The sequence below is a fragment of the Rattus norvegicus genome, chromosome 16 (assembly GCF_021556685.1).
Source record: "Rattus norvegicus strain SHRSP/BbbUtx chromosome 16, alternate assembly SHRSP_T2T, whole genome shotgun sequence".
Lineage (NCBI taxonomy): Eukaryota > Metazoa > Chordata > Mammalia > Rodentia > Muridae > Rattus > Rattus norvegicus.
In genome coordinates, this window is record NC_141549.1 from 65,767,250 (window position 1) to 65,780,363 (window position 13,114).

The 13,114-nt window shown below is 43.3% G+C and overlaps 1 protein-coding gene and 2 long non-coding RNA genes across 7 annotated transcripts in view; 2 read left to right on the forward strand and 1 right to left on the reverse strand.

The window, feature by feature from the left end:
• The window catches only part of Erich1 (glutamate-rich 1), a gene marked incomplete at its 5' end in the record, with an annotated part of 52,793,804 nt that overhangs the window by 34,896,690 nt on the left and 17,884,000 nt on the right, over window positions 1-13,114 (forward strand).
• Window positions 1-13,114, forward strand: part of LOC148000593 (uncharacterized) — a 38,363-nt gene that overhangs the window by 11,276 nt on the left and 13,973 nt on the right. The window lies entirely within an intron of this gene.
• Window positions 8,235-13,114, reverse strand: part of LOC148000594 (uncharacterized) — a 63,832-nt gene continuing 58,952 nt past the window's right edge. For 2 of the 6 annotated variants that reach the window (XR_015639970.1, XR_015639974.1), the window contains exons 5-7: window positions 12,553-12,676; window positions 9,394-9,506; window positions 8,235-9,085 (exon numbers count right to left, since the gene is read on the reverse strand). This is a non-coding gene — a long non-coding RNA (uncharacterized LOC148000594). Of the gene's footprint in view, window positions 9,086-9,393; window positions 9,507-9,574; window positions 11,182-12,552; window positions 12,677-13,114 lie in introns of those variants that run through there. The other 4 variants (XR_015639971.1, XR_015639973.1, XR_015639972.1 and 1 more) reach the window with 3 other exon arrangements.

The window sequence follows — 13,114 nt, forward strand, 5'->3', positions numbered from 1 at the left end:
TTGAGGAAACTGAGGACCGGGGTAAACTACTAGACCAATGAGAGAGGGGCCCTTGGATTTGGTCACATTACAAGTCAGAATAAATGTTTGTAAAGACTCTTAGCTGTCCACTCTTGACAAGGTCTCCAAATATTACTTCTTCAATGAACTCAAACTTGTTCCCATAGTCCCACATACATGCTTTCATCTTACCACTAGAATCAGGCTGCCTGGTCATAAAAGTCATAGAATCATTTTGCTTGGAGAAATATTTTGTAGAAAAACTATGATGTATATTTAGTCTCTTTCCTGTATCTCTGATGATTAGATCCATCAGCATCACTCAGTGATCACCTTTTCTCTCTCTAGACAGTGCTGAAGGAACCAGACACTCCTGTCACTTGACACTCACCATGGTACCCCCTCTTTGAATAGTCCATTTGTTCTTTGAGGCATCAATTATCCTGATGCCTGTGTATTCTAGGATATTTGGAGAACTTTCTGGTGCATTCTCAAGTTTGATCTTTTATTTGTTTATTATCTCCGGTGCTGGGGATGGAACCCAGGGCCCTAGGCTTATAAGGATGTATCCCACCAGTGAGCTACCCTCTCTACCTCAGTTTCAAGGTGCCTATTCCAGTTTGGTTGAGAATTGGAGGATCTACATATTAAAGAATTGTGTAATAATAAATGGGTTTCCCCAAATATTATATCTTCCCTAAATTTACTAGATCAAATCCTGGATACAAACAATAATAAATGATTCCCCATTCTTTGACATTTGATTTTCTTCATGCTATTAATTTTCTTTTGGAGCCATTTCCAACTCAACTTTGAGCATAAAGAGAACCATGTTGTTAAAATAATGCTCTCCCATGCCCCAGCCCTGACCACCAGCAAGTTTCTATGAGGGGGGAGGTTTTGAAGGTTGCTGCTACAGGACAGTTACACACCCTCTTCTCTCTTTTCCATTTATGGATCCCGTGGGTTGACCTTGAGTTAACCTCGACATGACTGCTTCCAGCCTTATTTTTCCACCTGCAGAGAGGAAGATAAGGGAGTCTCAAGTCTCCACCGGTTCTATGATCTCAGGAGGCTTCCCTTAGCTTAAAGAATCTGAAATTGCACATACCGTCAATGGCTCTTGTTTCTGTATGCTCTATTCTGTGGATGCCTAGTCATATTCTAGATATTTGGAGCTGAGTGATAGGGTTCCCTGGGGGTATCGTGTCCGTTGCTCTCTAGGCCATTCATTCAGCCCTTTCCAGGGACCAGCCTCTGAACCATCCCTAAAGCATAACTGTCCTTTTTGTCTTTAGAGGCTTGCAACCCACACAGAGTATTCTGATTAAAAATGTGCATTTTGAGAAAAATGTAAAGTTACACCCTCATACAGTGGAAGAAAGGATCTCTGTTAACTCTCCACAGGCATGAGAATAAATCTCCTGTTAGAAAGAGATTGCTCATTCTACATATCCTCCCTCTGCTGGGGGCTAGCCCAGCACCCAGTTCTCTCAAGGAAGGCAATGAAGGGGTATGGAGTTGGTGATTATGTAGCCAAAAGCTGCTTATTTTGTCAATTTAACTCTTTCTTTAACTCTTTCCTATTCTGTGGCTAAAAGATGCTGGCTTCAGTCAATTTATCCCCTGATAAAAGAAGGGGATTTAAGAAGGGGGCATAGTTACCTGGGCTCTTTTCTCTCTGACTCAAGGGTCCCTTGTTGGCCAGGTGGGATGCTAGGAGTTCATTAACTCTTCATAAGACAGAGAGAAAAGAAAAGGAAGAAAAGAAGAAAGTCAGCACACACACACACACACACACACACACACACACACACACACACACACTAGCTGGGCCTGACCACCTGTTTCACCAGTTTCACAAGTGCATGTGCAGATTTATATGCACACATATATACCTATATAAGTATGTATGCATGCATATACATGTAGACACACAGACAGATATATCTATATACATTTGGTGGATGGAGCAGAGCCCCAAAAGTCATATTTTAGATCTTCTTTCAGCCTTTTTATTCCTTCTTAGACAAAACTTCTTTACAAAATTACCTCATAGATAACATGTTACACAAAAGGGGAATTACAGAAAAATGTCGAAAGTAAGTTCAAAGCAGTGTTTCATTCCGCAAGTTCATTATAAGTTCAAAGCAACAGTTTCACAGGACCCTGCTTTATTATAGTGCACGCTTGTGGCTTCATCCTTGGACTTGACCTAAAATAAATGCTTTTCCTTGATCACAATTTGTTCCAAGCCTGTTTCTCTTCTTAGTATAATTTATGAAAGCTCATTGTATTCCTTATTAAGCAGTCTTTACTTACTATTCTCTGAGGAAGCGACACATTCTATTATTGATTCTAACTTTATTACGTCTTTTTAGCAAAACAACTAAAACCATCTCCTTAAAATTTTCTTCCTAAAATTATTTGAATCAAGTCAGGAATGCTATAAAGTCATTAATTCATCTTAACAGCATTAATTCATGAAATTTCATCTTTGTGTTGATCTGTAGAAAATTTGCCCAATAGGGTGGGCTGATGCCCAGGGATCATTAAGCTGTATAATAGTGGCAGGAAAAGTAAATCAGCAGAAAGAAGCAATCTGGAATGAAGTCTCTGGGGCTGTGCCTCTTCAGAGTGTATCTGCCATAACCATGCAAAATGGTGGGTCATCTCCAGGAAACTCCCTTAGTTGTCATAGCCTTCTCTAGATGGTTTCTGTCACTCCTCCAAACTTCATAATCCACCCTGAGCAGAGGAGCTATGATTTGATTCGATTCAATTCAATTCAATTCAATTCAATTCAATTCAATTCAACTCAATTCAACAGAGGAACCCTGTGGTCACAAGAACAGACCTTTACTTACCACCTGTTAGAGCCTTCACATGGTAATTCACTCAATTCAATAAACATGCTTAAAGGACCTATTATGTGTCTTGTCTGATGCTCAGTACCATGAAGGATCCAAAAGTAGTATACAGTAGACACTTAATGAGTCAGATGTGATTTGGATCAAGTTTCTAGGGTGTACAAACTCCATGGCCCCCTTGAACTTGAGAATCTTCATCTGACAAACAGACATAACTGGTTTATGATGATGTTGTGAAGTAAGGCATGTATTGCACCTGAGCAACGACTGGTTCCAGTCAGCCCTTAATAACTGGTAGCTACTATAATGATCAAAAGTAGAGAGATGACATCCATTCAGTGGGCCTTAGTCAAGAGCCTTTCGTATTGCAGACTCTGTTTTAGGACACTGGGACATGCATTGCTAAACAAAACAGGCATCAACACTGTTCTCACTGAACTTGTCTCATAGGAGATACAGTCTGTATAAAATAAACAAACCTAGAAATATACAGGGCCAAGTTACAGTAGGTGGTATGAAGGAAATAGATGGTGTCTGCATGTGCTTGTGAAGTTCCTGTGGGCACAACTAGGTGGGTTTTTAGAAAAGAAAATACTCTTGTGAAAGAGAGGCCCAGGGAAGGAAAACACTTGACAACAGGAAACTTGATTTTGTTACATTATTGACTCACAGTATTTTAATGACTGAGCATTTATCTAGAAATGTCTGCCCCACATCTTTTGCTTTACAGCTGAAGGACCCTAGGGGCTTTCACCAACCTTACACCCACCACCTCAGGTCAAGACTAGTCCAAATACCAGCTTCCTGCCTTGGGTCAAGGCTAGGCCAAGTTCCATTCTCCATCCAAAGTTCTTGGGAGGAGCAGGGACATTCTTGAAAACTGCAGAATGTACTTACTGATAGTCACCTGACCCTCTGGTCCCAGATAGAGTACAAATGAATGCTAACCAATAGATTCAAAGGTCAATATGCTTAGCCAATAAGTTTAAACTGTAAGCTGTACCCCTAAAAAGTATAAAAACTGCTTGTTATAGCCATTCGAGGTCGCCTTCTAGTTATCAGCCTCGAGGGGCTGATTAAGGGTCAACCCCAATGTGCTGGAAAAATAAACCTCTTTCACTTGCATCAAACTCTGTCCCTATGTCTCATTTGGTGGGGGAGGGGTCTCCCAGTAGTTAAGACTCACTTTGAGTCTTACACAGCCAGATAAACAGAGTCAAGGAGAAACAAGTTGCCTCCAGGCATAAAACCAGATGAAGAGAGTGAACTCTTCAGAATTCCAAGGTTTTGTTTTTCTGTTATAGGCTCATAATTTGTCTAATATCTCTCAGAACACCTAGGATTTTTCTAATTAAAGAATCAATGTATCTTTTTCTTTTACCACCAAGAAAAAGGAGGCTTAAGGTGAAGAACCTATGAGAATCATACATTTTTTAAGCGGTTTGAACTGGAGCCAACTCCCACTCCCCATCCACACTTTGCTGTTGAGTGCTCCCCTTTGCATGTGGATAATGTTGCAATCACATTTCCATAAAATTCTCTTGGGAGCCTAGAGTCCAGCAAGCTTAAAGGCTCTGCTGTTAGATCCCACCATACACTGCTTATAGCATGAACCACTGTGCCAGCTTTGCCAGGCTACTCATCCACAGTAAGCCAGAAGGGGCTCTCACTAGGGATCTGGCTGCTGTCACCAACACCTGGACATGACCCAGAAAGTAATAAGATTCTAGCTAGCTCTGAGGGAAGTAGATGTCCTAGATGGCCACTACATGGGCTTGGATAAATCTGGGTTTGAATTTCCATTCTACTGCTGAAGGGCTCTGGCACCAGGAGTTCTTCACAGCGATCTCTCATCTGACTAGGTGTGTGGGTTCAGATGAGGTGGAGAGAATTCGGGCAGGGAGGAGGGACAGCTTTCAACGCCCCCAGCTGCTGGCGGTTCTCCTTTCTGCTACTGCCCGCTTCAGTTGCTCAGGCAGGGCGGAGCCAGCAGAAGACTGAGTAGTAGGCGAGGGGTGCAGGGGAGCTTCTGGTGGCGATTTTGGGGACGGCAGATCTCTTCCCCAAGCGGAGGTGTTACAACTGTTATGACAGAAGCTCTCAGATGATTGAATAATTCCTGCACACCTTTAATTCTGAACACAACACTTAAATACAGTTTTTTGGATGGGTCAATGTCTGACAGTAGGTACTTCCTATTGGTTTGGCCCTTGGGAAGACCTCATCTACATATTCAGGGGCGTGGTCTTGTTTCTCAACTGATCTGTCTTGAGCCTACTTGACCTGTGGTCACATCTTCACCTGTGGAGGAGGGTTTTGGGGCATTGTCCTCTTTCACTGATCTGTCTTGAGCCTATGTAACCTGTGGTCACGTCCTTGCCTGTGGAAGAGGAGCTTGGGGTATTGCCCTATGTGACTGGTCTGTCTCAAACCTCTCTACAGGGGTCTGGGGCGGGGGGGGGGGGGCGGCGGTATGTAAGGCCCTGATATCCTGGGGGAATGGGAATGCCTGCTGTCCCTTTTAGGGTCTCCCCAGGATTCGACCTATCTCAACCAGGAATCAAGGTACCTTTCACCGCCTGTCGCCCCACATACTACTTGTTCAAAACCTGTTAATCCTGACTACTAATGTTCTTATGAAGAAGATGATGATGAAGATGAAGACAAAGACGAAGATGAAGAAGAAAGAAAGAAAGAAAGAAAGAAAGAAAGAAAGGAAGGAAGGAAGAAAGAAAGGAAGGAAGAAAGAAAGGAAGGAAGGAAGAGAAAAGAAATGAAAAGAAAAGAAAAATCATCAGGGACATTTGAACATGTCAAAACCTTGTGACACTCCCTCTCCTTCCTGCTTGAGGCTCAAGATGTGAATTCTCAGCTATTCCAGGTGCCATGCCTTCACTCCACCATCATGAACTCTAATCCCAAATAAACACTTTCTTCTATATATTGGTCATAGTGCTTTATCATAGGAATAGAAAAGTAACTAATACACTATCTTTGCTGCAATAATTAATAATATCAATAAATCCATGGTGTTTATGGACTGCCCACTTGCTGACTGGCATCATCCTTAGCGCATGATCATGATCAATTTCTTTAGTAGACAAATGAATGGGCTTATATCTACAGAACTAGGGTGCTTGGAGTGCTCAAAGGATGTTCTCCTTAAGATTTCTGGCAAGCGTCCTGTAAGCTTCACCTCAGTCACTATTTCCTTTTGGCTTATGAGACACTTTCTGACCTTTTGAGTAACATGGTGAGCTCTCCCCTGTTAGGGAACCACTGTACTATCAGTAGCTAGAGTTAGAAAGTTCTAGAAGGGTAGAAACTATATCTTATTCAACTTCATATTCCATTACCCATACCACTAGTCTACAGTAAGGAAAAAAAGTAAAAAGGAAAGGGGGTTGTGGTGCTTTGAATACAAATGTCCCCTCCGGCCACAGGCCCATAGGGAATAGCACAATGAGGAAGTATGGTCTTATTGGAATGAGTGTGGCCTTTTGGAGTGGGTGTGGCCTTGTTGGAAGAAGTGTGCCACTGGGATAGAGTGGGCTTTGAGATTTCAGATGCTCAAGCCAGGCCTGGTGGCTCACCGTCTCTTCCTATTGCTTAAGGATTCAGATGTAGAACTCTCAGCCCCTCTCCAGCACCATGTCTGCCTACATTCTACCATGTTTTCCACCATGATGACAATGGACCAAACCTCTGAAACTGTAAGCCAGCCCCAGTGAAATGTTTTCCTTTATAAGGGTTGCCATGGTCATGATGTCTCTTCACAGCAATAAAACCTTACTATGACAGGGACAAAAGGAAGGAAGAAGATAACAGGGAGGAAGCAAGGAAGGACAGAAGAGGGAGGGAAGGAGGGAAGGAGGGAGGGAGGAAGGGAGGCAAGGAAGCTGTTACTACTTAATAAGTCAATGCTAGTATTAACTTTCCTCATTCTTGGTCCCTGTTCCCAGCTCTCGTTGCCCCACCAGGTAAGAAACGGGAAGATGAATTTGAGTTTAGATTCAAAATGGTTGTTACCACATGACCACAAAATGACCATTTTGAGGTGTTAGAGGAGACAGGTACCCTCCTCTTAACATGAAATCCTCTTTCATTCCATTAAAAAGCAAACAGGCCTGAACCTGGAGCTAAATGCAACCCTGATGAAGTTGGAAGATGAGAGCCGAAGGGTACTAGCACCCTGGCCCTCTACCCTGTAGAAGGAAAGAGAGAGCAGGTGGTAATCCCTGAGGGATGAATGGGCCAGGTAGAGCTCTCTTGGAGCAGACACTTCTGCAACCCCAGTCTTCTAAGCTGTTATTGAAGCCTTCATCTCCACTCCTAAGGTCTTGCTTGGCATCTAAGTTCTATAACTGCAACTGTGCCTGGAGAGACAGATGAACATCAGGGAAAATGAAGTGAGAGACTAAATGGAGTGAGAGCAGAGGACCTATATTCATTCACCCGTTCATTCTTTAAAATGTCCTTTCAAAGAAAAATCTCCATATGTTATTTTTAGGTTTTTTTCCCTAAGAACAAATATCTTGAATTAAAATATTTTCTTCTTTACCTTCATAACTTCATTTTAATGCTGACTATGTCCTGAACAGTTCTAGACTTAGGGAATAGGTGTGATGGTTTGAATATGCTTGGCCCAGGAGATGTGACCTTATTGGAGAAAGTGTGTCACCATGGGGGTGGGAAATGAGCCTCTCCTCCTAACCATGTGAGAGCCAGTCTTCTTCTAGCAGCCTTCAGATGAAGATGTAGAACTCTCAGCTCCTCCTGCACCATGCCTGCCTGGATGCTGCCATGCTCCTGCCTTGATGATAATGGACTGAACCTCTGAACCTGTAAGCCAGTCTCAATTTAATGTTGTCCTTGTAAGAGTTGCCTTGGTCACAGAGAGGTGTGGTCAGTAAAATCCTAAGACAATAGGGTAATAAGTAGTGAGCTCTATTGTTGTGAAGTGTAGTGATTTAAATGAAAATGGCCCCTTAGGTTCATAGGGTGTGGCACTGTTAGGAGGTGTGGCCTTTTTGGAGTGGGTGTGGCCTTGCTGGAGTAGGTGTGGGCTTTTTGGAGTGGGTGTGGCCTTGTTGGAGTAGGTGTGGCCTTGTTGGAGTAGGTGTGGCCTTGTTGGAGTAGGTGTGGCCTTGTTGGAGTAGGTGTGGCCTTGTTGCAGGAAGTGCATCACTGTGGCTCAAGCCAGGCCCAGTGTTGCCTGTTCTGCGGATGTAGAACTCTTGTCTTCCTCTCCAGCACCATGTCTGCCTGCATGCTCCTATGCTTCCCGCCATGATGGCAATGGACTAAACCTCTTAATTGTAAGCCAGCCCCAATTCAATGATGTCTGTTCATAGCAATGGAAACTCTAAGACATGGAGTGTATTTATTTCCCGTTAGTGTACAAAATAACGAGTTTCATCAATACATTTTCATGCATCCGTTGTCCTTTGTGCAAAATATGAACTGGAAATACATTGAATCAAGAGAGAACCCTGCAGACAAGGAACTCAAAGTCCCTCCATCATCCCCCCTTTTACTTTATAGAAATGAGAAGCTCGAATAACTTTCAGGACACCAATTCCTATTCCAGTAACTTGTCCATTCCATAAACGTAGACAAGCCTATACAACTTTTCATGTAGGTTCAGGGGTCTCTTATAGACACCCTGAATCCCACTCACAAATATAGAACCCACATTCTTGGGTGAGAAAACTGTTCTAATGTCTCTCTTTTCAAAGCCATGTTCTTCATAAGTTTTATTAGGAGAATATGATATTTCTCTTGCTCCAATGCATTCCTTTAAATGTATTATTTTTTAAACATTCAGCAAAAGCTTCAGCCTTTATGGAAGGAGTTGTACTTTGATGCAATTCGAGGAGACTGACTGGGAAGAAGAAGAAAGCAGAGCTATGGTCTGTCCAGCTCATCCCCTTCTTCACCTGACACAAGAGGTCCTCTGTGTATAGCTCATCTGGCTTAACAGGGAGTCAGGCTGGCTCCAGAGCTTTCTGTGACAGGCATGGCTCAGCTTCCAGGAGAGGATGGGGTGGGAGTTCGGTTCAGGAATTCTATTTTCCAGTTTTCCTCCTCACCAGCTTCCTCATGTCATGCACCTCCCCATTTAACCCTGCCAGGCCTGTTGCGTGCCTCTGTGGCCCAGCAGACCAGCAGAAATACTTTCATCCCTAGTCACCAGCCACTATGTGCCAGGGTCCCTAGGGATTTAGCAGAAAACACAGATATTTACATTACAGTTCATAACAGTAGCAAATGATAATCATAAAGTATCCCCAAAATAACTTTATGGTCGGGGAGTCAGCACAACATGAGAAACTGTATTAAAGGGTGGCAGCATTAGGAAGGTTGAGAATTGCTGGTCTACAACCTGACTTCCATCAATTTATTGTCAGAAATACTCTCCTCTGTCACATCATTCCTGACCCATCCCCTCGATGGTCAGAGCCAAAATGAGGTTGGGGGAGGCAGGAGAAGTGACCGGAATGTAAGCTTAAGCTGCACTCACCCTCCAAGGTTGCTCCTGGGCACCTGTGCCTTCGTCCCCATGGGGTGACTTCCTAAACCTGCTTGAGATGCAAGGGCTCTCTTCTAGAGTTTTCTAATTGTTGTTTTCGATATCTGGAAGGGATCACAGGATGATATATAGAAAATCCTACTGCTGAGAGAGAAAATTCATAGGGAAGAGGTTTTCTTTTTTTTTTTTTTTAAATCTCAAGCACAGCCAGTTTTATGACCAGTGATTAATCCCTTTATGAAAAATAGCAATTTGAACATTGGCAAGAGTAATTACACCTTTTCTTTGTGTGGTAGTTGAGCATTTCCTGCTGTAATAATTCAGGTGAGTGCCTCATTTGGGGAAGCAGAGGTGTCAGCACACCATTAGTTTCCGGTGCCTTGGCCCATTTGTTTCCTCATGAACTGCATCGGGGATCTGCTGCCGCTGATTCATGGTGCACATCAACTTGGGTTCTACAGGGCATCACCAAGAAGGGCCTCTGCACAGAATACATTTCTCAACTTGGTGACAACCCAGTGACCCAGAGATTTACTTGGTCAGAAGGGTCTTTAGCTATAAGTTTCTCTCTTCTAAGATATTCAAAGTCGTTGTATCTGGAAATGTAAGGCAAGGTAAAGGAAAAAGAAATCCCTGTACTAAGGGTCAGACCTCTTAGATCCTTAGTCCTGCCTTGGTGTCTAATTTTTCTAAACTTGACCTACAAGAGGAGACTGGTTGAGAGCTACACCAATAAAGACCTCGTCAGCTTGAAAATTCCTCGGGGCCTCTTGACATGAGCATCGGGCTGCTTCCCTAACTTAGTTTTCTAAAAGATCTTTCACAATAGCAGTGCTAGTCTGGTTCACACCCAGGTGCCACACTGTGTGCTAAGACACTCAAGGCACCTTGGAAACCTCACGTGTATTAGCCTCCTGACCCCACCTCTTAGGACGCCTCCTTTCCTGCCCCACGGCATAATACCCCCTCACACCAGCTTCCCCTCTGCTGGAGCTGCTAACTCAGGCATGCTCAGAGGAGGCTTCTCCATCAATTCCCCAGCACCATCTCCCTCCCACTAAGGTTTCTGACTCATCAATGCAGTATAACATGTGGCATCCCAGTCAAGAATAAAACTGCAAATTGCTTTTCTCAGTTTGTCCCTTCAGGATACCAGAACTGTGCTGGCAGCTGAAATTGGATTGTTCACAGGTTAGAGAACATTCGACTTGATCCGGATGTGTTCTTTAACTTGGACTTTTAACTCTGCTGGTGCATATCCACATACAAATGTGCAGAATTATATATATGCATATATTTAATCCATATAAAATATGAGGTTATATCTATGCAAATGTCTTTATATTCATATACAAATATGGAATTATATACGTATATGTCTATAATAAGCCTAGCTACTGTTTATAGTAATATCATTCTATGGCTACAATTGCTTTACCTGTATTGGATTATCTAATTATAACCAAGCTTTTGGAGTTTTATTCTGAAGGATATGTTCAGAATACTCTTCTCTGAGTATCAATTCTTCCAACTGCTTCTGGAGAGACAGCTTAGGGTAGGATTGAGTGGTGCCAATGGCAATGCCAATCGACTTCTAGCAGCATCCTCGTAGTCATGTGAAGAAGCAGGGGAAAGCACAGGTGGAGGAGCGACATGTCCTGGGCCAGCAGGGAACTACAGAGTCTGCCTGCTACTTGCATGCCACCTTTGGATGACATTTTGGCTGTCATTTCACACCACAGAAGGCACAGCATGACACTCAACCAACATGGCTATTATCTGTGATAGATGAAAGTCCCGGAGGACACAGTAATTCAGTAAGGAACACTGAATTAAAGAACACAGTACTGTAACCTTAATGCTGGAGCCTCCCTTCCACAGCACCCTACGTGGTAAATGAATTCAAAATTTTAGTGAGGATGAAAGGGGTTTCAATGGACTCCTAACGTTGACAGCGGGCAAATAGAAGGAAGTGGAGAACCCATGTGTCCTGCTGAACCATTATGAAGCAGATAGACGCATATAGGAAGTTAAGGCCAAAGCCCCATTGGACTCTATACCGAAATCCACTTCATGCTTACTAAAAAACCGGCAAGACTACCAAAATGGTCTCACTAATACTGAATGACCCCCCCCCCACACACACACACATACATTTTTCTATGCTGGACACTTTACTTTCCAAGTTTATGTAAATGTCAGTGGGAAATGGGCTCCTCGGTAGGTGGTTGGGTCTTGAGCCCTCATGAATGTGTTGAACGATTCATAGACTAATGGATCACCAAAGGAATGGCTTCGTCAGAGAGTGAACTCATCAACTGTTGTCATTTTCCAGGTGCTCCCTGCTACGGCATGAGCAGCAAGATGGCGCTCACAATGCCAAGAAGTGCTTAACTGTCTTCATCCTGGTTTACCAACGCTCTCTGTTTCCCGCATACTTTCCCCCAAGTCTCTTCATGTTAGAACAAGATTTTCTTTCAAAAGGGACCCAGCACATCAAATGCTAAGAACTATTTTTCCATCCTGTTTAGTTTTAGAACCTGAGGAAAGAGCCCCCCACCAACTTATATGGCTACAAATTTTTTTTCATTCCCTGTTTGCCCAAACAAAATAAAGCTATTTATTTTATGCATAAGGATGTTTGGCTTGCATATGTGTACTTGGTACCTGCAGAGGCCGGAAGAGGGCATCAGATTTCCTATAACTAGAGTTATAGGCAGTTGTGAGCCATCATGTGTGTAGTGGGAATTGAACCTGGGTCCTCTGGAAGAGGAGCCTGTGCTCTTAACTGCTGAGCTCCCTCTCCATTCCTGTGTCTATGTTTTAAGAATCTTCCTTCTGAATTTGCTAGTTGCTTGAACTTTTAAGGAATTCAATTGTCTGTGATACACACTTTCCCATTTGGGAATCTATTGATCTCGTGTATCACATTGCTTTTTCTGTGTTCTCTGATCCCAGTATAGCCTGGCTTATTCTTTGACTCCAAGAGGGATTTCAGTGGATGAAAGAGAACATGTTTTTTAAGAAGAACAAGGAGGATTCTAAAATTAATAAACTCTCATCGATATGCTCGGGGGTCAGGTCTCTTTGGCACAGCAGTGATGTATTCCGCTGTTGGGTAATAGAAAGAATTTAAATTCTCATAGTTACCTCGGTGTCATTTTTCCAGGGAACACTGGTTGTTCTCCCAGGACTCCTGGTCTGGGAGCCTAAGTGGAGGTGAGACAGGCTCCTCTGTGTGACGTAACAATCCCAGGGCGGACCTTTCTGTACACTGGGCATGTGCCAGGGTGCAAGGAAGAGAAGGAAGAACAGAAATTTATCATGGGAAGTCAGATATTATGTAGTATACAATGCATTTCTCACAACCCAGAGCTCCCTTCTTCACCAGGGCACTGCAGTTTACTGAGGCAAGTAAGCCTCTCCAGCACCAACTGCTACAGCACATCTCCGACTTTATAGGTGGCAGGCGAGAACACTTGCTAAGTGTCTCATGACAGCATTGTAGAAAACAGGTAAGTCACTGACTGGTCTGCCCATCCACATCTAGAATGAGTGTCCCTCTTGGGCACAGGTCATATTTTATTGGCATGCCACATAGAGTACTCAGTGGTCCAAGTGTTCTTTCTAGTGCTTTTAAAGGGACCATGCATAGGGCAGGTGTCCCTTGTGCCTTGTGTTCTATCATTCATCGCTCACCGTGTGACATCTT